This window comes from Gavialis gangeticus, unplaced genomic scaffold (assembly GCF_001723915.1).
Source record: "Gavialis gangeticus isolate Ggan-Ray unplaced genomic scaffold, GavGan_comp1, whole genome shotgun sequence".
Lineage (NCBI taxonomy): Eukaryota > Metazoa > Chordata > Crocodylia > Gavialidae > Gavialis > Gavialis gangeticus.
The window spans coordinates 11,937,297-11,942,607 of NW_017729016.1; the positions used below are offsets into that span (position 1 = coordinate 11,937,297).

Consider the following 5,311-nt stretch of genomic DNA (forward strand, 5'->3'; position numbering starts at 1 on the left):
TAGCATTTATCTCTGACATTATGAGCCACATTGGCCAAAACAGCTGATTGGTGATAATGTCAATTTTTCTTTTATCGGTGTCAATACAATATGAACAGATGTATCTGTGCAGCTCTATAAAATGTTTCCCACCTGTTCTTTGGGCCTGTTGTCAATGACAGAACAGATTATAATGACTCTGACAAGGTGACACACCATAATACCGTACTCAGAACTGGTGCAAAGGACTCAGCATATCCATCTTTCTTTATGCCAAAACCCTTGTTAATGCTGGTTGTTCAAAACTCATTCTTAGCAGTGTAGAGGCATTGGGTTGAGCTTTCATTTAGAATTTTCTCCCACACTGATTAATAGAATTACCCTTTTTAACACAACTTTGTTATTAGTCTGGCAGCTGTATAATCAACTGACCCCCCCTACCAGCACATGTAGTAGATGTGTACCACAAATATGCAGCTCCCAAAGGTGAGAGTTTATGACTTTAAAAACATGATGTTTAGAGTACAGATGTACTTATTTTTGTTAGGACACAAAACTTGTTGATGAATGCTTATGATATTAATAAGCAGTGAGATGTAATGAGAAGTATAACCTTTCTTGAATCTGCCTTCTTTGTTCATCACCTTATACTTTAGTATATACTATAGTTTGATTATATACAGTTACTGAATTGACAAATAAGACGACAGGGCTGGCATTGTTACTAGAGCGTCTGATTTTTGTGTGTGTGTAAAATGCCCCGAAATATTTTTATATAAAACATTAAAAAAAAAAAAAGGCTGTGTTACTGATCTCCTTACTTGTGGATGTAACTGCAGGAACATTCATGCCTAATATACAAGTAATCCAAAGGAGGATATGGCTCTTTATTTGACATTCATATATTCAAGTTTTGTGTTAAACAGGGCATTTCCCTGTGCTCTCGGCTTTATAAACATGATCTTTCAAATCTGGTTACTAATGATTTTAAATTGGGGAAGAGGGGAGTAGATTTACCACCACCCATCTCAGTATTTGAGCTTATACCATCAACTCTATAGTACCCATATACCTATAATATACTACCTGGTATAAATTGTACTTTGTCAAGTATATCATAAAGACTGGTTGAGTGTCTTTTTTATGTCATTCTTCTTGATTTTCTTTCATAACATCCATTTTTAAATCACTAATTCATGTTTCAACTTCATTTATTGCAACGTTTCTTCCCTCCAATTTAAATTGTACAGGAATCTCTTGGTGCTCAGCATTGAATAAAATGCTGAATTGTATCCAAGGGCAAAAAATCTTTTGAACCTTGCTGCTGTGCTAATGCTTTTGTGGCTTTCCATGCACTGTTTCAACCTGAGTCATGGCAGTTGTGCCATTAGCACTTTGGAGATCCCTTCCTTCAAAAAGAACGTAAGAAGTGCCATACTGAATCAGACCAATGGTCCATTTAGCTCAGTATCCTGTCTCTGACAATGACAAGAGTGGATGCTTTAGAGGGAAAACACTGAACTGGATATATATAGAATGATCTGTTCTCTGTTCATTACCTTCCCTGGCATCCACTGTTATTGGTTTAAAGATGCCAGAGGAAAAACCTCTATTCAACAGCTGTGTATAAATCTGTCATCCATGAATGTCTCTAGGTCCTTTTTGAACCTGGCTGTGTTATCTGCCTCCACCACACCCTGTGGCAAAGACATCCACAAGTTGACTACTCATTGCGTAAAAAGTATGTTTCATTGTTAGTTTTAAACCGGTCTTCTACTAATTTCAGTGGGTGCCTCCAAGTTCTAGTATTCTGGGACTTGGTGAATAACAATTCCCTGTTCACTATGTCTACACCCTTCATGATAACCTCTCTCATCTTCACGCTCCGCCTTTTTCCCTTCCAAACTGAAGAGTTCTAACCTTTTTAGTTTCTCTTGGTATGGCAATTGCTCCATACCCCTGATCATTTTGTTGCTCTTCTCTATACCTTTTCTAATTCTACTACATCTTTTTGTAGATGTGGAGAACAGAACTGCATGCAGCTTTTAAGATATGGGCACACTATGGATTTGTATAATGGCATGATGATGTTCCCTGTTTTGTTTTCAGTTCCCTTCTTTATGATCGCCAACTATTTATTGACTGTTTGGTCATGACTGCACATTGAGCTGATGTTTTTAGAGAACTGTCTACAATAACTCCAAGGACTCTTTCCTGAGTTGTAACAGCTAATTCAGAAACCAACATTGTGTACATAAAACAGATTATTTTTCCCCATGTGCATTATCTTGCACTTGTTGACATTAAAGTTCATTTGCCATTTTTTGCCTTAGCTTGGTGAAATCTTTCTTCATCTTAAGATTTGACTAGATGGAATAGTTTGGCATCATCTGCAAACTTGGAGATTTCACTATGTACCCTTGTTAGCATAGGGAATCATTCTGCAGAGGTAGGAACATTGCCTAATGAATCTTTCCCTCTCTCTTATTTTGATTAAAGACAAAGTAAGTCTGTATCAAGTCTTCCATCCTGTTAACATAACTTAGTCTACATTGGATCTGAGATCAGCATGTGTGGAGTGTATGCACATTTCTTTTTCCGTACCGGCTGAGAGAAAGGAATGGAGTTAAAACTGAACTGAATTTACTTTCCCTTTTGTGATTTTTCATAATAAAAAAGAAAGAAAATGATGTGGAGGCCTTGATGGGGAGGGGGAGAAATATGATGAAGGTCTGTAAAATTATGAATGGCTTGGAAAAATAGAAATGGTATGAAAAAATGGTGTCTTTTGATCTAGGACAGGAGCTGGCACTTCTACCAAAGGCAGGGCTGGGTGATTCATTCCCCTCCCCCCTTGACTCCTGCTGCCCAGTGTGCTGCCAGAGGTGTAACTGGTTAAGTTTTGCATCCTGGGCAGCATGGAGGGTGGCAACCCAGTGGTCCCTATACCCTTTTTGGTCTCATGTGTCACCCTACCCCTTTGGGAGATGCACTTTCTGCAGGGGTAGTTGTTGGCACACTCAGCAGCCAGAGGGTTAATGCAGAAGCTGTTGGGTGTAGGGACCCTCTCACACCCCTTATTTCAACTCCCGCCATGCATATCCATCACCAAGTACCACTGATTCCCAACCTGCTAGCTGATTCCCAACTGACCAATGATGAATTTATCAATAAGAAAGGCAGTGGGTACAGTAGGAGGGTTGTGTTACCCTCTTGGCTATGTTGACATGTCCCCTGAAGCTGCGGTGTCTCTGGAGGAGGTCATAAAGTCATAAAGAAGTAGGGCTGGAAGGGACCTCAGAGGTCATCTTGTCCAACCCCCTGCCTGAAGCAGGATCATTGCTATCCCAACCATCCCATAAAACCATAATCTAAACTCTACATAAGACTACCCTCAACCCTGATGCAATATAGACCTAACACCCCAGCCTGCTAAATGTAATGCAGGGGAACCACAGCAGCCAATGTCCTGCTTCTATAAAATGTTGCCAATATACCCTGAAGAAGTCTGGAGTAGTGGGGGGCCATGCCCCCTGCTACAGAGGAGGTCCATACTAATCTGACCGTAGGGTAAAATTCTTCCTGACCCCAAATATGGAGACTGGTCTGACCCTGAGTGGAGGGGCAAGACCCTTGAGGCAGGAACCTCTGGCTTTGCTTCTAATAGGGAGAACTGGGACACCCCAATTGAAGTCCCCAGCCTTAGCTGTAGCTAACACCCAGTGCCTCTGGAAAGGCTTAAAAACATCCTGACGCATATAGCAGAAAAAAGGGAGCGGAGAATGGGAGCAACCAGCAAAACCCAGAAGCATGGGAAATATTCATAGAAAAAAACAGGCATAGCTATGCCTAGATGATCCCCAACCAGTTGCTGTCCATCCTCTTCTTGAACACCTCCCCTGATGGATAGTCCACAACTTCCCTAGGCAATCTATTCCACTGCCTCACTTTCTCACAGTGAAGAAGTTTTTCCAGATACCCAATCTAAATTTACTTTGCTGCAACTTCAGGCCATTAGTCTGTGTCCTCCTCTCTGCAGTAAGAGACAGATGATTCCCTAGTTATATCTTCTAGTTTCTGGAAGAGACAGTTGTCCTCCACACAAATTAGGAACTGGCTTGACATTTTGTGTTTGGCTGCATTGTTTTTTCAGCAGGTGTCTGAAAATCTGAAGTGTCCCATCAGTACCATCCCATAGCTTTTCAATATATTTGTCACTTGCTGTAAGAGTGCCTTATTCACCTCCTCTTCCTGTAATAAACACGCATCATTATATTAGTGCTGCATCTTTCACATTTCACCCAAATGCATTCCTCTTTGCTGTCTTTTCCCTCCTGAACCAGGGAACAAGTATGTGTGTTTTTGATATACAAGGCAACAACACTACTACTTTTTCTCCCAACCATATCCTTCCGAAACAGAGTGTAACCCTCAGTGTTCGCAATCCAGTCATAAGAGCAGGCCTCAGTGATGCCAGTCATATGATAGTTCTTTTCACAGGCTGCCTCTTCCAACTCTTCTTCTTTATCCCCCATACTTCTTGCATTTGTATATATGAATCAGATATATTGTGCATTTTGACCTTGCTTCCTTTTTTTTGCCACTTGTTGCGGTCCTGTAGCTCTCTGGTCCTTTTCCAAAGTTGAGTCGCTTCTTTGAGTCCTTTCCCCTCTGGACTGCGTGCTCTGTTACTGGAGGGTTTTGTTCATCATCCCTCGTGGAACCTAGTTTCAAGTCCTCACTATGTTGGCCGTACAGTTGGCCAAAGATGTGCTTTCCCATGCTTGTGAGATGGATCCCATCTCTTAATAGCAGAACATCCCTCCTAAGAACATCCACCCATTGTCAAAGAAGCTGAAGCCTTCACCTTGACACCACCATCTCAGCCATGCATTCACTTCCAAGATACAACGGTCTCTGCCTGGACCCCTGCCTTCCATGGGAAGGATCTGTGAGAACAGAACTTGTATTCCAGGCTCCTTAATCCTTCTGCCAAGAGCCTGATAGTCACTTCTGAGCTGGTCAGTGTCATTCCTTGCAGTATTGTTAGTACCCATGTGGACAAGCAGGAAGAGGTAGTGGTCCAAAGTATGGATGAGCTTTTGCAGACTCTGTGATGTCCTGAATACAGGCTCCAGGCAGGCTATGCACCTGAGCTACCAAATCTGGACAACAAATTGGTGCCTCTGCCCCCTGCAGAAGGGAGTTACCGTCCACCACCGCTCTTCTCTTCTTGATCCAGTGGTCCTGGAGCCCCTGTCTTTGAGGCCTTGCATTTCTTGCTCTTTAGGCTGCTGCCACTTCTGCCTCATGCATGCAAATCTCCTCTCTT

At 42.0% G+C, this 5,311-nt stretch overlaps 1 protein-coding gene across 1 annotated transcript in view; it reads left to right on the top strand.

Annotated features, from left to right (window-relative positions):
* Positions 1-3,388, top strand: part of CYTH3 (cytohesin 3) — a 46,909-nt gene extending 43,521 nt beyond the window's left edge. The window contains exon 13 of the transcript XR_002096529.1: positions 2,089-3,388. The gene's annotated coding sequence lies outside the window, so the exon portion shown is untranslated. The remainder of the gene's footprint in view (positions 1-2,088) is intronic.
* Positions 3,389-5,311: the final 1,923 nt, after the last annotated feature.